This window comes from Sander lucioperca, chromosome 6 (assembly GCF_008315115.2).
Source record: "Sander lucioperca isolate FBNREF2018 chromosome 6, SLUC_FBN_1.2, whole genome shotgun sequence".
NCBI classification, from domain to species: domain Eukaryota; kingdom Metazoa; phylum Chordata; class Actinopteri; order Perciformes; family Percidae; genus Sander; species Sander lucioperca.
In genome coordinates this window covers 15,512,309-15,530,672 of record NC_050178.1, presented here as the reverse complement: position 1 = coordinate 15,530,672, position 18,364 = coordinate 15,512,309, and the positions used below count along the sequence as shown (strand labels likewise).

Below are 18,364 nucleotides of genomic sequence, written 5' to 3'. Positions count from 1 at the left end.
CCAGGCTGCACCATGAGTATCTCTCAGAACCAGTGGTCTAACCTGCTCAGACCTCAGCAAGGGATATGGATAGGATGGATAGGGGGGTGCAGATTAGTGTGTTTTTAAACGTATCAGACATCTTAGTTAACATAAGGGGGTTTCATAAAGAATCTGGGGTGATACCAAATAGACCTACTTAAATGAGCCCATACTGCGTCCACAGATTAACTTAAGTCACAGGCTTCATCAGGGGACTCTGCATAACTGCTTGGTATGTTTGGCCTGGAGGTTAGATTTGTCAATTGTGTTCACTCTGATAGGTCTAGTACTTGCTGTTGTGTTTGTTGAGTCACTTTCACACAGACTTTAAAGCAATGGGTCTGGAAATCAGATCAGCATGAGACAGGTTGGCTGCTCTATGTGGTGTGTCTGCTGCTCCAAATGAAACAGACACAACAAAGTGGAAAAGTCCTCTCACACTGATGTTAAACGCTGCTGCCAGCAAATGTCAGTTTACTGTCAGTGTCAGAGTGTTACTCAAAGCAAGGTGAGACTTGCTGATGATGATAGCCCATGTCTCATTCCAGTGCAAGAGTCTCTTCCTCCTTTCCGGAAAAGTCATTTTTTTTCCTGTTGTGAAGAGGGTGTTGGAAGAGGCTTTCTTTGCTTTTGCTAAGATCATGAAGCATGGTGGAAGTGATTTATATATTTTCATCATCCATCTGCCTTGTTAATTAATTCTTTGCTCAGTTTGTTTTGGAAGATCAGAATGCAGCAGAGGTTGACATTGTTCTCTGGAATTATGGAAATGTTCTATTATTTGTTAAAATTATTTCTAGTAAAATTATTCATCAAGAACTTTTTTAAATAACCTGAAAAGATCATTTAATCTGCATTATGTCCATTTAAGCCAAGTCACATCTTGTAAAATGGTGCTGCTAGTTGCAACATCAGTGGTCCTCTCTCTACTTTGTGGATTAATGAGTGCTGCTTGTCAGGCTCCTAGTGGAAATGTCTACATTTTCAGCAGTAGACATTGCAGGGTGTGGTGTAACTATTGCAAACTGCTCGGTAGCCACATAGAAAAGTGGTGCTGTGACCCAGACCACTTCCCACTGAGACTGTTTTTCCATACACATGTGCTGGCTTGGCTCGACTCAGTTTGACTCGGTGTGTCAGCCCAGCGTGGCAGAGATTTGAATTTTTATTAGAACAGGACTATCCGCTTGAAGGTGTGTCTACAGTGGCGTGACGTTTCCAGGCTTAGGCTCTATAGGTAGCTCTGTGTGTATTTTAAAACATTAGTATTTTGAAAGTATTTCTCATGCCATAAACCACTAAGAGTGAATCTTGTGTATATTATCATACCGTTAGTGATGTTTCTGTGTTTTTGTTTCGGCGCTCTGCATAGATCTGACCCCTGCCCGCCTGCTCTTGTCCCCAGCTCTCTGGAGCTCTGTGCGCCATGGTTGTGCAGCAGGCCGATCCATGGCTGTAGTGGTCAAAGGAGCGGCTGTTAAATGGTGGATAACACGTTTAATTTCCTATACATTCTTAACAATAAAAAAACGCTCTATGGTGTTTTAAGCCCCCAACGTCTCCTTCCAGGCAGCGCTGCGACCGACTGATAGGAGTGCTGACCCCTCCTGAAATCCACCACAAACTCCTTTGTTTTGCTGATGTTAAGCTGGAGGCAGTTAGTCTGGCACCATGATGCCAGACTCTCTACCTCCTCACTGTCTCATTATTGTTGGAGATGGACCCCAGCACTACTGTATCATCCGCAAATTTTATGATGGAGTTGGAGCTGTGCATGGCTGCACAGTCATACGTGTACAGGGAGTACAGCAGTCGGCTAAGCACACACCCTTGTGGAGCTCCGGTGTTTAGGGAGATGGAGCTGGAGATGTGTTCACCGATTCTCACAGCCTGGGATCTGCCTGTGAGGAAGTCCAAGACCCATGCACATAGACCACTGCTCAGACCCAAGTCACCCAGCTTGTCTCGATGGGGATTTTGTATTAAAAGCTGAGCTGTAGTCAATGAACAGCAGTCTCATGTAGTTCTCATTCCTCTTGTCAACATGGCTGAGGGTGGAGTGCAACACACAGAGACTTTTAAAAACCTATTTATCTCTGGTCTCCATCACAAGCATGAGTTGAGTGAACATGAGTTGAGAACATTTGAGGGGGGGAAAGGGGGCTTGCTGGGTCGGGCACACTTTGGCCATACTCCAGAGAAGGCCTAACTCTGGCACGGCTCCGTGTGCTAAAACTTATAAAGGAAATGTAAATCAGTGCAGCATGGTTTGGCTCGGCTCTGCCAAAAGTGTCACTGGAAAAAAAACAATACCTTCGTCATTCATTCAGTTCAGAAAAAAGTTGACCCTTTGCTTTGTTTGAGTTAGAAGCTGAAACTTTACAATGTTGTTCCAAACAGACAATATGTTTCTCTCTATGGTTTGTGTGATGGAAGAGATCATGGTACATGAAAAGTATGGGGGATTAATAAATGGACAGTCTGGTTAGCCCCTTGAGGAAGTAAAAGCAAAAACAGCCAATTGCAGTATTTCCCTCCAGATGTGACCATGTGGGCTGTGATGACGTTTGTAATCGGTACTTTAGTAAGTTTAAGTCTATAAGTAGTGCATCAATTAGTGTGCTGTTGTGGGTTTGCCAGAAGGATGTGGTCATCTCAGAAAGTGGCTGCTAATCTTAGATCCATTCCCAGGAGGACTGTAAATCACTCGCAGGCCATTTGTTCCCTGGGACTCAATGTTCCTGATGACAAAGAGTCAGATCCAGCTTGCCAGCCACACATTACTAGAGCAGGTATCTTGTAAAGAAACTCACTGAGTCCTTGTCTGACGCCCTCTTTGTATTTATTTTTTTTTCCATTCAGGTAAACCTAACTATCGAGTATTTTTCTTTTGTCTCCTTTGTCTGTCTGATGGTACATGAAACGCACAAACAAACAAGTGATGGAATAACAAGCGCAATCAACCCCGCTTATCTCCACACCCTCAGAGAGACAAGGTGACTTTCCTGGAGCAAGGCAGCTGGAATGCTCGCAGCAAGCCAAACAATATAATCATATCAAGTCATTTAGTCGTCCTCTGATCTTCATTTTTTTTTGTCTGCATTATCACATGACTTCCATGAACGAGACAGAGGAATGAAGAGAAGGGGCCACTAACCCATTTCACTGATTGCATCCTCTTTTTTTTTTTTTTGTAATGTAAAGTCACCTACATTCATCTTGGGCTTCCCGGACAAGCAGAGCAGGGTGCAGAATCTCAATCCATGCCTGATCAAATTTCATAAAATTTAGTCACTCACTCTGGCTTTTCAGCAGCCTGAAGCTTTTTTCAGTTTAGTTCCATATTCCTCTTTCTAATGTCCCCTCCTTGAAGATGCTCCAGACCATAAGAATATTAGACCCAAGCAGGGTTGAGTGCTTTTACTGGGCGGTCTACCGCTTTTGATGTTGTAATTCTGTGTTGTCAAAACTGGGGGAGGCTGTGAAAAAGGTGAAAGAAGTAGGTCATCCACAGGGTTCCCTTTCATATTGTGCCTGACTTTGAAAGGAAAATGCTGAAACAAGGATGTTTGGAGTAGAAGAGCTTTAGTCTTTGTTGATATCTTTAACACCCCCCAACTACAAATAAGTTTTACTTACATTTTTGTGACCCACTATCCAAATTTTTCCAAACCCCTGAGTAAAAAGAAGACGACAAAGAAAAACAAAAAAAACACTTGTGCATGAAATATGACTATATTTTAGATTCAGGTATTCTAAGCTGGGTCGTGGCAGACTGTTTTTTTTCAGACTGATCTCATGAAGTGGCGGATGTATGATACACCAATTTTTATGCCATTATTGGTGTGTTATCAAGATGCATACTCGCTTTTTAGCGTGTTTATCAACACCGTTTGGCCTCCATTGACTTACGTTACCTTGCGATTGCACGTGACGTTGCAGACTGCCGTCCGCTGTATACAGTGTAGACATACACGGGGATAGCTCAAAATGCGTACAGATAACACGCCACTTGGCTTTAGGAAAGTGGCGTGTATGTTTACACGAAGTCATGATGTCATGTTAGTTTTTTTGCTATTCAAATGTATTAAAATGAGAGGATACCATTTTCTGCTCTGCTGTGGCTTTGTTGTTTGGTTTTGATTATTTGCTTTTCGTTGCTGAGGTTTTGGCTTAGCAGCTGTGTGAAATTGCTTTCCCATCTGTTACAATATTTTAAATTGTTCATATTATTAAGAACATTACGGGTGTGCTGTCTCTTTTTCAAGTTAATATAGTTTCATTAGATTTCCACAATATGTGATTAAGTCTTCCCAGACATGTCTTTAACCTTCTCTCTTTGAGTGACTCTTCTCTCCTTCTCAATAATTCCCATCCTCCACCTTGTCCCGTACCCTGACCTCTCTCTCATTTAACCAGCCATCCTCTGCCTCTGTTCTCCCTTCTCCCTTCCCCCTCCATCCATCCATGACAGACTAAATTAATATACAGACTGAGAAAGAGCAAAAACGCAGAGAAACAGAAAGGTAAATTGGAGAGACAAAGAGATCAGGGGATGGCGATGAGGAAATGGATGGAGCAGGGGCTTGTGTGTGTGTGTGTGTGTGTGTGTGTGTGTGTGTGTGTGTGTTGAAGAGAAATAATGGATTGAAAAAGACAATGGACAGATTAGGGATGGAGGCCAGATGATACCCAGAGGGGTGCAGTTAAACACATGACGCTGATCAATAAGGTATGCTTGCCCCATGAGAGTAGGTCTTTCTCACCGTTACACACACACAGACAGAAAGGGACGAAAGGACAATAGACACACCACCTCACCACATACATTTACACTGTGACCCCATCACTGGTGGGCGAGGTAGCTGACAAATTGGAACCCATCCTCACTGTTTTCCTTTGCTTTTAAGCTACAGACCAATTAAGCGTTGAACAGAGAAACACAAGCATGTAAAAGCTCTCTAGACTGGCCAAAATGTCCAGGGTTTTAAAAGTTAGGGCCTTCTGTTGCTAAAATTAATTCTGGGAGAGATGTAAACAAAACCATTCTTTTAAGGCTGTTTTATGCTTCTGCGTCAAATTGACGGTGTACCCCCGCAGACCCCTACGCCGTAGCTTGACATGCACCTCTCGAAAAATTTAACTACACGTCGCAGCGACGCACGTCACTCGGCCGTGGCTTGGTAGCGTTGCATTTCCCCTGACTCATTTCCTGGTTCTCCTTCTCCATAAACAACATGAAGTCAAGGAGAGGGCTAACTTTTCCTGCTAATGATTTCCCACCTCGGTCAGAAAACACAGGGGAGACACTTTGTTTCTCTCACTATGACTCTAGAGTCGGTACTTGCTCCGAAGCTAATCACCGTCACTCTCTCACTTCTCCTTCGCTCTACCACACACTCCCCACACACACACACATGCCGGCTTGACGCACACACCAGCGCACAAGCGTGGAGCCTCCGCAGAACCATAAAACAGCCTTTAGAAACCACTATTAGGTTGTTTCCAGGCCCCGGTTCGTTCTGCTCTAGCCACGCCGTGTTGACTTGCGCTCCACTACGGCCTCACAGCAGGGAAGGCAAATGTGGCTCTCTGAATATTTCAGCCAAGGAATCCCCCACACATGATCAAGAGGAGCAACGCAGGTAACCCTTTTTACTGCTCAACCATATTGTAATGGAAAAATCAGTCAAGTTGTGCCAGTTCGTGGCTCTTCACGGCTTTGCTCAGCGTGTCTACCGTGGAAACACCCTATATGTGCAGCGCTGGCTTCGAGGAGGAGCAGGAATGGAAATCACAGGCTTGCTCCCAGTATTTTGCCCACAACTACAATGGTGTCAGCATACAAGGAATTGTGTAATGCACACTCTACACAATTATGATATTGTTATTAGGGTGAGAAATATATTTAAAAAAGACACATTTCTTTTTACAAAGCAGAATATTTTGTACAGTTTTACAGAGTTCTATGCAGCAGAGATGAAACGCTGTGTGCTGAAGTGCAGTCTCAGGTCACACATGGCTATGTCAACATGTGTGACATTGTCAGGCCATGTGTGTGCACATGCAGATTAGCTCTTCTTTAGTTGTAGACAGGCTTTGATTGTAGCTGTTGAGCTGCGAGAACACGCCCGACCAGAGAGGACTCGCTGGTGTGAAGAAGAATTAATGAAGACATTTGGGAATTGAAACAGCACTTGTGTGTGTGTGTGTGTGTGTGTGTGTGTGTGTGTGTGTGTGTTGGTCTCTAGTTTACTGCCAGCTTGTGCATCTGTTACCTGACTCCTTCAAAGCCCACAGATTCAGAGGAGTGGCGACCAGCCTGTGAAACCAAATACACTTTTTCTCAAGACACTTTACAGATAGAGTAGGTCTAGACCACACACTATAATTTACAAAGACCCAACAATTCCAGTAATCCCCCCCAAGAGCAAGCATTCAGTGGCAAGGAAAAACTCCCTTTTAGGGGAAACCTCGGGTGGTGAAGAAAACTTCCTTTTAGGGAGAAACCTCGGACAGACCCAGGCTCTTGGTTGGCGGTGTCTGATGGTGCCGGTTGGGGGTATGATGAACAGTGGCAATAATAGTCACAATAAAGATAATGGAACTATGACTAGAAATAGTAGTTGTAGTAGTTCATGGTGTAGCAGGGCACTGCAGGGTGTAGCAGGGCACTGCAGGGCATAGCAGAACGTAGCAGGGCGTACGTCTGTCAGGAACACAGCCCTGCAGGATGTGTAAACACATCTGCAACACAGCATGAGGAGACACATAAAATCTAAACTCACTGACACTGAACCTGTCAAATGCTGAATTTAGTAAACAAAGTATTGCAAAAATGGATTGGAGTTTAAAGTCTCTGTGAATTCACTGTGTAATGTGTATTTACGTGTGTTTTTTTTTTTGGTGTCGACATTTGTATAGCATCAGCCGAGGTGATACATGGAGCTGCTGCTGTGAGTCTGGCTCTATCTGAGCTGACCAGCTGGGGGGACATAGTAATGACTAGTATTTAGGCTGCTCTCATGCCACTGTGCTGATAACGGTGTGTGGGAGAGACTGTGGAAATAGACTGTCAATCCTTCAATATGACTCCCTTAACCACTACAGCACCCTGAACACACACACACACACACACACACACACACACACACACACACACACACACACAGACAAGAGGGAGGAAGATAAAGTACAGAGGAGTTGTTGTGGAGCTTTAAACAAGCAATCCAAATACGCTCTGCCCCTTGAGGGTTTCAGACAAAGAAGACAAACATGGTGTGGGACTGAACCACATCAACACAATGAAGTGCTGCTGTGAGAAGCCTGTCACTCCCTTTAATTGGGTCTTCCAGATTTGGGACCGTAAGATTAAAAAATCTTTTCATTGGATGCATGCATGTGGATTTCACAGGTTTTCCGCAGTTCTGTTTTGTTTTGGATTTTAAAGTCCCATCAGAGACTGACTAAACATGGCCACATTTAAACAGGTTGTCTAACCCCCTATTTATGGAGAAAACATCTGGTAGAAGGACTTTTCTGAATAAAATGCAGTATAGAAATAACAAAAGTTAAAAAGAAATGACAGCAAAAGTAAGAATGAAAGCGGTTATGTCAGTCAGGGTGTGGTTGTATTTGGTTGCTGAAGTGTATTGTATGTCAGCCAGAAACATACACACAGACACACACAAACAAATACAAATGTGCCTAGTGATTATCCTGGTGCAACCTGCAAGAGTGGGGGCGTACACTGAGCTGAGTGGCTCTGATCCTGCATGGGTAAGGAGGAGTGCATGCTGATGCTACAGTGTGTGTGAGAGAGAGAGAGGGTGTGAGGGAGTGAGTGTTTGTGTGTCAGTTATTCCTCTTTATTGATCTGTTAACAATGAGCTCATCTGTGACACTGTAGGGGACTACAGTGCAGTGACACTACTACTCGTGTGTGTGTGTGTGTGTGTGTGTGTGTGTGTGTGTGTCTGTCTGTCTGTCTGTCTGTGTTCTACATTCTACATTTTGTTAATGTCAAAACCATTAAGTGAGCACAAAACTAAATAAAGTTGCATGGCAATCTTTTTGAAAAGTTTTTGAGAGCGGAATTGTGATTTTGTCAAGTCTGAGATCTGCTCTCGTTTCCTCAAGGGGCCTCGTATAAACGTTGCGTACGCACGAAAAGCTTGTGTACGCTGGTTTTCACGCAGACGGTGTGATGTACATTCTTGTAGTGAGAATGTGCGGGCCGTCACGCAAACTTTTGAGCAGCGTGTGAATTTGTGGGCCGTCCGCAAAGTCTTGTCTGGCTCTGCAACGTGGCGAATTCTAACTGCAAAGTGCAGAAATTCACCAAACATTACAAAATAGTTTCCACTTCAGTTACTGTCATATGTCTATGATGTTGACTATGAAAAAAACATAATTATACCCGCTGATACTCCATACAAATTTGAACATTTGTATGGATAATGTTTCACATCTTTCACGCTATTAACTGTTTAATTCGCAGTCTACTTCTGTTAAAGACAAGGGTGTGAAATGAATGAAAAATCCACTTAGAAAATACTTTCAGTCACCCTTTGTATATATCTACAGTATATTGTGCGCACCCAGCTTATTTCCCACTGATAACAACCATGTATTATACATGTGAATATTTCTGTGCGTAGGTACTTTTCTGGTATGAAAGTCTTTTATACATGAGGCCCCAGCTGTTTTGTCAGATTCTGACTCCTGGAGCAGGTTAAAATATGTTTATCAAAATGTTTTGACTTCAGCAGGACAGACACATATTTGGCTGTTATCTTAATAAATAGTTCAAGTAGCCTATTTTAGACAGCCTAAATTACTTATCTAAGGGAGCACACAAGAGCAAGATGTTAATTACACTTAGTTTCATGCAGGTTTATTGAATGCATCATTTACAGTGACTCATGGACCCTTTTAACAGCAGACATTTTGACTTGTCATAGTAGGAAAAGCACAGCTGAAATTGATAACCTTAATGATGTGTCCCAGTAAGCTATTTCAGTGAGTCAGCATGCACAATACCAGGGCCTCTCCTAAGTGGAATGCAGCCATCATTAATGTTTTTTTTTTTAAGATACATTTTTATTGTTTTGTTTATCGTTAGACCTACAGAACAGAGAAACAAAAACCCTCTCCCACCCTCCACCTTATGCGGTCTCAAGGAAAATAGAACAAATAAACAAACAGAAATCACACCTTGCCTAGTCACTCCTCTATTTCTTGTGGCGCTGAGGTTATTAGGTCTGATATTTGTGCTGCTGCGCTTTTCCATAGGTTGATAGTCGATGATTTGGCTTTGTTAATCCTTGCTGTAGAGAGCTCAAGCATAACTATGTCTAGAAAATACGCCAACCACTGTTTTATACAAAGCGAGTGAGTGGGAAGCCAAGCGTTGAACTATAATTTTCTTGGTCGCAGTTGAGCCGGCTAGCCAAATTTTCCTGTCTCCCAAGCAGGTGTAATTTAGAGTCGACAATAAGTAACAAAACAATCGGGTCAGCAGGAATTCGACTTCCTATCACATCAGATATTATTGATGTTGTTTTATATCAGAACTCATGCACCTGTTCACATTCCCAGACCAAATGCAGGAAAGTCCCAGTTTGTTCAGGTTGACAGACCATGCAATAGGGAGTGGGAATGGCTTTAGAGACGTATCTCTTCTGGGGAGTCCAATATGTCCTAAAATATATGTTGAAGTGGATATACTGGTGATTAGGGTTCTTGGAACAGTGGAAAATGTTGTCCCAAACTGTCTCCCAATTAATTGCGTTCCCCTCAGGGCTCAGCTCTCGCTCCCATTTCTTTACTATTGGGAGTTCTCCTATGGATACTTGCATCAGTTTAGCATAAATCTTGGACACTAATCCTCTCACAGGAAAATCAACAAACCATTTAATGACTGGGTGTGCCTCAAGACTGTTTCCCCATGGCACTCACACAACATTTTAGGGCTGATCTTAAGCGAAGATAAAAGAAGAAGGATGTCCTGGGGACCTCAATATTAGCTCTCAGGTCTTCAAAACTCAACATACCTTTCTCATTGAATAGCTGGTCTAAAGTATAAATACCTCTGTCATTCCACTGGCTACAAGCAAAGGGTTTGTTACCAGACATTAAGTGTTGCATTGTGCCATATTGGGGTATTCAAATGCCACTTATTGGTGTAGCATAGTTGCTCCTCCACCTGTTTAAAGTTGGTCAATGTGTCCTCTGGTTTGGCCCACCCCCCCTTTCATGAATGCTGATCCATCTAAGGTAGAGTCTTGTGTGAGGTGTCATTGAACTCAGCAGAGAGTTCCTTCTTCATTGGTGATCGTTTGGCCCGCCCCCTATGCTTAAGCCACGCCCCCTTTCATAACATTTGAACCGTTTAAGGTAGGGTCTTATGTGAGGTGTCATTGAACTCAGCAGAGAGTTGCTTCTTCATTGGTGATGTTTGGCCCGCCCCCTATGCTTAAGCCACGCCCCCTTTCATAACATTTGAACGATTTAAGGTTGACCATTGTGTGAGGTATCAGTGAACTCAGCAGAGAGTTGCTTCTTCATTGGTGATGGTTAGGCCCGCCCCCTATGGCTAAGCCACGCCCCCTTTCATAACATTTGAACGATTTAAGGTTGACCATTGTGTGAGGTATCAATGAACTCAGCAGAGAGTTCCTTCTTCATTGGTGATGTTTTGGCCCGCCCCCTATGTTTAAGCCACGCCCCCTTTCATAACATTTGAACCGATTAAGGTAGACCCTTGTGTGAGGTATCCTTGAACTCAGCAGAGACTTCCTTTTTAATTGGTGATGGGTTGACCCGGCCCCTATAATTTAGCCACGCCCCTTTTTATAACTGGTGACCCATTTAAGGAAGAGTCTTGTGTGAGGTGTCATTGAACTCAGCAGAGAGTTGCTTCTTCATTGGTGATGGTTTGGCCCGCCCCCTATGTTCAAGCCACGCCCCCTTTCATAAATGCTGACCCATCTAAGGTAGAGTCTTGTGTGAGGTATCAATGAACTCAGCAGAGAGTTACTTCTTCATTGGTGATGGTTTGGCCCGCCCCCTATGTTCAAGCCCCAACAGGAAGTAGGCCTAAAAGTCAAGGTGCTATACTTTAACGAACTCCTCCTAGAGATTTCATCCGGGGGACTTCAAGCTTGGTCTGTACCATCCCAACACCTTAGAGATGAAAAGTTATTAAAAGAAAAACTTTTCGTCAAACGGTGTGGGCGTGGCATGGCGGCCATTTTGAGTGTTTAGCGATGAACGAGAAAGTGGCTGTAACTACAGTGTACATTGTCATATCTGCTTGAAATTTCATACAATCAACAACAGTCCAGGCCTGAGGACATATATTGACTTTTGGTCATAGCGCCCCCCGCTGGCAACAGGAAATGCACCTTATATGACAAACATCATCCGATTTACATGAAACTTATAATGTGTGGTCTACATGTGATACTGAGCCGCCCCCCTATAATTTAACCACGCCCACTTATTCAGGCCACGTTCATAACATTTGAACCATTTAAGGTAGAGTCTTGTGTGAGGTGTCATTGAACTCAGCAGAGAATTCCTTCTTCATTGGTGATGGTTTGGCCCACCCCCTATGTTTAAGCCACGCACCCTTTCATAAATGCTGACCCGTTTAAGGTAGAGTCTTGTGTGAGGTATCATTGAACTCAGCAGAGACTTCCTTTTTAATTGGTGATGGTTTGACCCGCCCCCTATACTTTAGCCACGCCCCTTTTCACAGCTAATGACGTAGAGTCTTGTGTGAGGTATCATTGAACTCGGCAGGGAGTTCCCTTTTCATTGTTGTCGTTTGCGGTGTCTGAGTGCCGCGCAAATGCACGATCGCAAGGAGAGGTGTCCGCCAGTAACCCCGACGCACGCAGAGGCGCGAGGGCCCGTCCATTGCTGCTTGCAGCTTTAATTGTAATTTGAGATTGTATCAGAATAGGTTTACATGGTTTAATTTTCAAAAAACACCATTTTTTTGTTGTACTGCACATTGCTGCAGATCCTCTTTTCACCCTGTGTCAGGTCTCTGTTTTAGCTATAGAGTGAGACCTCTCAACTTCTGTAAGATCTTTGTTGTCAGTCGCACATGCGCAGTAGCTAGGTAAGGATTACATGAGCTAGCTAGGTGTTTCTGCAACTTCGGCCTGTACAAGGCAGGATTAGCCAAGAGACTTCTTCTAAATGAGGGCGCACTTCCAACTTTGTGTGGAATACCTGCAGAACAGGGACATATAAGTAGTTCTATACAATTTATTTTGTAGATTAGGGTGAATTTCTGTGTGTTGTAGCAGTGTTTTGCCATTGAGAACGAGCTAGCATGCTAACGGTTAGCCCCCCTAGGCCCCTCATCTCGACTAGTTATGTAGAAAGCCGTGCAGATTTGGACCAGCGCACCCAGAGACTGAAGGCAGGACACATTTAGAAACCTGTATCTCACTCAAAACAGCATGGATGTTTTTTTTTCAAAGTTTGTATGCGTGTGGAAGCACCAGAGACACAAAATAACACCCCAAATCCCAGAAAAAGTGATTTTTTTTTATAATATGGGCATTTTAAGAAATTCACATGAGGAACTATGTTCATTTTAACAACAGCAATCCTGGACCGTAGCGATGCCGGCAGCGCAGACCAATTGGCCAGATCCCTTTGAACACTACTTAATATAGTTTCATAGTTGTCCTGGACAACTCGCTGTAGCGATGCGTATATGGTGATGCCCAAATATGTAATTTTGCTTTGGGTTGGTATTGTACCACTAATGGCTGATGTCACATGCCTGTTATTCAATAAAAGAAGATTAGATTTATTCCAGTTAATTTTATAGCCAAAGATTGAGCCAAATTCGTAGAAGATCTTAAGAATTTTTGGAATAGAGTCCTCAAGATCAGAGATGTACAACAAAATATCATCTGCAAATTTCCCATGGGTTAAAAAAGCCAGGGTTAGCCAAAAGGCTATTTTTCATCTGTAGTACCCTGCCTTCGATGTTAAAAAAGGCTTTTTAAAATACATTAAAAAAAAAATAAAAAAATAAAAAAAAAAACACAAGCAAAACAAAACTTAGCATAAAGCATCACAAAGACAGAAAACAACAAGACAAAGTACAACATATAACTTAGCATAAAACAAGACATAACAGAAAAATATACAACAAGTACACGGTATAAAGTAAAAAAATATATAAATTAGAACAGACACAGCCATTAAGAACAATAAAAGCAGTATTAAACTAGGGGGAAACAATAAGTAAAATTCATATATGTTGACTCAAACTAACAGAATAATAAATAGTGTTAGTGCTGACATGTGTATATATATTGACCATCCAATGTTTTAGCTGCTTAGTAAAAGACGTATATGTGTTTAACTGTCTGATGTGTATATATATAAAATAATGATATTGAGCTACTATTGGATTTAATCTGGACATTAAAGATTTTATTTTGCCTTATGGCTTGGGCTAACGGTTCAAGAGAGATTGCAAACCGCATGGGGGAAAGCGGGCATCAATGTCGCGAGCACCGCTCGATGGGAAATGGCTGAGAATGCAAGCCATTGTTGAGACTATGGCCGTGGGATTTGCATATAAAGTACGCACCACATCAATGAATTTGGCCCCCAAAACAAGCCTCTCCATTACTTGCCACAAGTAGTTCCACTCTAGGCGGTCGAAAGCCCAAAGTCCCAATGAGGCTGATGGGTCTGTAATTTGAGCACTCCATAAGATCTTTGCCCTTTTTGGGTATAACAGAAATTAGTACCCTTCTCTATGGCTGAAGTTAAATCTTGTAAAATGGTAGGTCCTAATATGTCAAAATACTGTAGAAGAAGTTCTGATGGAATTCCATCCAAACCTGGCATTTTCCATTTGTTTTCCAACTGTTTTTAATGCTGATTTAAGTTCCTCTAACGTTATAGGTTGACACAGTTCTTCTGCCTCCACTTGGTCAAGAAGAGGCAGGTTTAGTTCTTTTAGGAACTTCTGGCACTGTGTCGGATCTGGGTTGCAGGAGGACTCCTACAACTTTGAATAGAAGGATTGAAAAGTGGCGCTGATATCCTTAGGATTTGTTGAGATACCTCGGTCTGTGCAGATGCTGTTGATAGTAGCTCTGGATTCGCTTTGTTTTCATTTCAAAGCAAGCAATTTGCTAGATTTACAGCCATTAAAATAGTAATTTTGCCTCACTCTGTGCATTATGAACTCAGCTCTCCTTCGTAACATTAAACTGCAGGTTGTTTATTACTATAAACTTTTTTTTAACAATTTGTTTACACTTTTTAAAACACTTTTTAATAAAATATAATAAATAAAATATATATAAAATAAAAAAGAATAAGAAAAATACTGCTGCAAAGTTCTCCACTAAATAAAATACTCTGTCTCCAACTAATATCACATAATAAAATATAATGAAAAATATAAATAAATAACTATGGATTACAGTGCAGCATTATCAATCCCAGCTTGTCAACAACCGAGTATGGTCGTAGATCAGCTGCTATAAAAATTATTATTATTATTGCTTTCGTTATTGCATTGGCCCGATCGGAATTACCAGCAAAGGTCTGTTTAAAGCCAACGGGAGCTGCGTTTGAATTACGGTCCTTTTTTTCCTTGTAGTAGTGATGTTCACACTCGCGTGATGCCTTTTCAAGTGCGTTAGCAACGTCGGCACACTGCTTTCGTCTTATCGACTAGTCTTTGTCCGTTGACGTATTTCACTGGGAAACCGTGTTCCCAAACAGGAGACCTTAATGATATGGGTGGCTCTTCATGCTCCGGCTTGTCCGTACTGTCTATGGGCTTGTCTGCATTGGCCATGACACACGTGCACCGAACGGCCATATTTCACGGTACTGTAGAGGTCCAACCACTCTTAATTTGAATTTTCATATGAGAGGTACGGACTACGAAACCCTTTGAATTGGCAGCTTTTCAGGTAGAAGGAAGCACAGGAAGTGCAAGTCCTGGCTTAAATCCTGAGGCACAGCTCCTCTCAAAACATTATTCTCAGCCTGAAATTTGTGATGTACTACTTTAATTTGGTCAGTAAATAACTGCTATGCTACACACACACACACACACACACACACACAAACACACACACACACACACACACATTGGTAGTTGTAACCAGCAGGAGACTGATGGGGGTTGGGAGGGTGTCTATTGTGTTTTTAATGTAGTTCTTATTCCCTTGTTTTGGAACAGAAGGCATAAAAGGTGGTCACACAGAACAAACTAACCCCTAACACACACCACACACACACACACACACACACACACACACACACACACACACACACACACACCCTCCTGTTTTTCCCAGCCTCCCTTTCCGTGCCACTGGGGGAGGAGGAAATGGATGCAGAATGGGACCACTGGTGCATTTTGATTGCACCACGACAGTTGGGATGACTCATAAATCAAGCCCATGACCTGTCTATCCCAGCTCCTTATCATCCTCCACACTCCCACATCCTCTTTACACATCCTCTTGTCTTTACCTTGGTTGGTTGGTTGGTATTTTGGTTTGGACTGATTGCACTGGGAATTGGGACAGTCATTACATGCAGATGGAGGGGTGAGGTGTGTGTGTGTGTGTGTGTGTGTGTTCGGGGGGAGGTGGGGGGGGGGGGGGGGCACGTGTATGAGTTTATCAGTGCCTGGGCATCTGTGTAACTAACGTTGTGTAATCTCATTGATCCCATTACCAACAATGTTGAAGCTGTGTCAAAAGGGCCCTGGGTTGTGGTGCTAAATGTTGGACGGATAGCTTTGCACTTCAGTAGGGTTGGGTACCGAACCCTGTACTTTTACCGGTACCGACCGAATCATGTCGGTATTACCGAGTATTGGTTAACGTAAAATCAAACAGTGCCAAATTTCGGTACCTGAGAGTAACGCCGCCTTCACACTGGCAGTTGAAATCAGCTCCGTAATACGCAATACGCCCCCAGCAGACATTGTACTACACCGTTGAAAAGCTTCGGAAGCGACTCACAAAAATGGCAGAGAGACTAGAACGACTGATAAGTGTCTGAATGTACGATTCTCTATGACCTCTCTTATACAGATATAATAGAAGGGCTGCTGCGTGGAGAAAAGTTGCCCAGGACGTTGACATGTCACGTCGGTTAAATGTGATATAGCGGTATAATGTCAATAGTTCGATGTCTGTTGCTAGCTAACTAATTAGCATTAGCAGGTTTGTTTATCAGTACCATAGCAACGCTGGAATTGTCGGATAGGAACCGTCTGTAGCCTTTCGCAAGAGTTAAATTTTCATCATCCGGATGACCAACTGACACGATTTTTTTCGCACCACACTTGTTCGGACCCAGTTCAGACCCATTCGCATGCAGTCTGCGAATCTCCATAGGAAATGAATGACTTCCGGTCGTTTCGAAGCCGTATCGGAGCTGATTTCAACTGCCAGTGTGAAGGCGGCGTAAGCGCAAGCTTATCTGTCCTCTCTGAATATTGGCAAAGAGCAGAGGTCCGACACACACACGTGCGCGCGCAGAGGTGCGGACGGAGCAAACTACGTCGGCTCTGCAGTTTTGTTGTCGCAGTGAGTCACGGCAATGCCGCTAAGTTTCAAGTGTGGTTAGTTTTTCAAAACTTCACGCAGACACCATTCACTGTGATATGATATTAATGGCGAGCCGAAAGCAGTCGCGGTGCTGTTCTTCACGTTACACTTCCTATGAGACAAGCAGGCTCAACGGTGCTTTCTATGCCCTGGGGACTGACTGACAGGCTGAGGTTGTAAGGCAAGGCAACTTTATTTCTACAGTACCTTTCAGCAACAAGGCAATTCAAAGTGCTTTACATGAAACATTAAAGAGCAATTAAAAACGGTCATGATGAAAATAAAACGTATAATAAAAAATATAATAATATACAAATACAAGAATAAAAGTTACAGTGAGTAAGAAATTAATAATTATTCAATTTAATAGGTTGTAGGGACGGGTTTGGGAGGAGAGAGGGAGGGGTTTATTTTTATTTTTGTTTAATTTCTGTCAGTGTAAAATATTATAAATAAATAACATAATGTTCTAAATAGGTTTGGAATTACTTTTACAACTGAAATAATTTTTTTGTAATTACAGAGGGAAAGTACCGGAAAGCAGCGAATTTCAGGTACCGCTATCGGTACTGGTATTGGTTCAGATGCGAAAGGTACCCAACCCTACACTTCAGAAGTTACATCACAACATTTTGGGAAACACGCTTATATGAAGATTGATTTCAGTTTTGTCTTTGTATGTCCAGTAAAGAGATACTGGGACGATTTCATTCTAGTTAAGAAAAGACCGGAAAAACTGTGAACATCATTCCATCACAAGTAAAAAAAGACTGCATCTGCAAACATGCTAGCATCTCTGTGAAGCTGTAGTCAGGCACAGCTGTTCTTTAAGGTGAATGCTAACGTCAGAATGCTAACTTGCTGATTTTTAGCAGGACACCATGGTCATTATCTTAGACTGGTGTGCTAGTTAGCACTGCAGTTATTACAATGTATCCTGTGGGGAATACACTGTTGCCAGTTTATTAGGACCACCTAACTAAAAGTAATTTCCAGCAATGTAATATAGCAGTCCAGCAATAAATCCTTTATATGAAGGTTAATGTATTCTGTTTTTGTTGAAATTGTTTTAGAGCGGTGCTGATTCAATTGTATGGTTTTGATTTTGGAGGAACTGTGTTGCATCATACGGAGATGTTTCTATTGGCCCACCCTCATGATATAAATGGGGTAAACCGGTAGACTTGACAATTCGCTGGCCCTGAAAAAAATAGAAAAGAGTAGTAGAGATATAAACCGGGGCGGACTGGGACAAAATTTCAGCCCTGGCACTGTAGCCACACCAGCCCACATTACCACGCCCATGCAGCCCCACCCACGGACACGTGCCTTCACTAATTACATTTGTGTACAGATGGTGAAATAATATAGGCAGTACCTTATGTAACAGATGTTTAAACATTTAATGTAACTGGCAAACAATGCTTACTACTTTTTAAAGAGCACGTTTATAACAAATGTACACATACTGTCTGTTTATGCCGATAAAAAAGAGAAAGTTCTCTGTGCTTCTGCAGACCGCAACCAAGGCTGGACAAAAACGGTATAAAGTGACAAAAAATAGCCGGTGCATCACAGATGTCTTCTTACTTGATAGTTTTATTACTTAAGGTGCAAAACAGTGACTAACGTTTCGATGTAGAGTTACATCTTCATCAGAGTCCTTATGCCTGTTTATTTCAGAGTCTGTTTATGCCGTTTGTATGCTGTTA

General features: G+C 42.5%; 1 protein-coding gene and 1 long non-coding RNA gene across 4 annotated transcripts in view; one reads left to right on the top strand and one right to left on the bottom strand.

Annotated features, from left to right (window-relative positions):
* plxnb1b (plexin b1b) overlaps positions 1-18,364 on the top strand; it is a 195,492-nt gene that overhangs the window by 53,857 nt on the left and 123,271 nt on the right. The window lies entirely within an intron of this gene.
* LOC118495225 lies at positions 962-16,331 on the bottom strand. The gene is made up of 3 exons (XR_004897544.1): positions 16,088-16,331; positions 3,015-3,021; positions 962-972 (listed from the first exon to the last, which is right to left on the bottom strand). It is a non-coding gene; the product is annotated as an uncharacterized LOC118495225 (long non-coding RNA).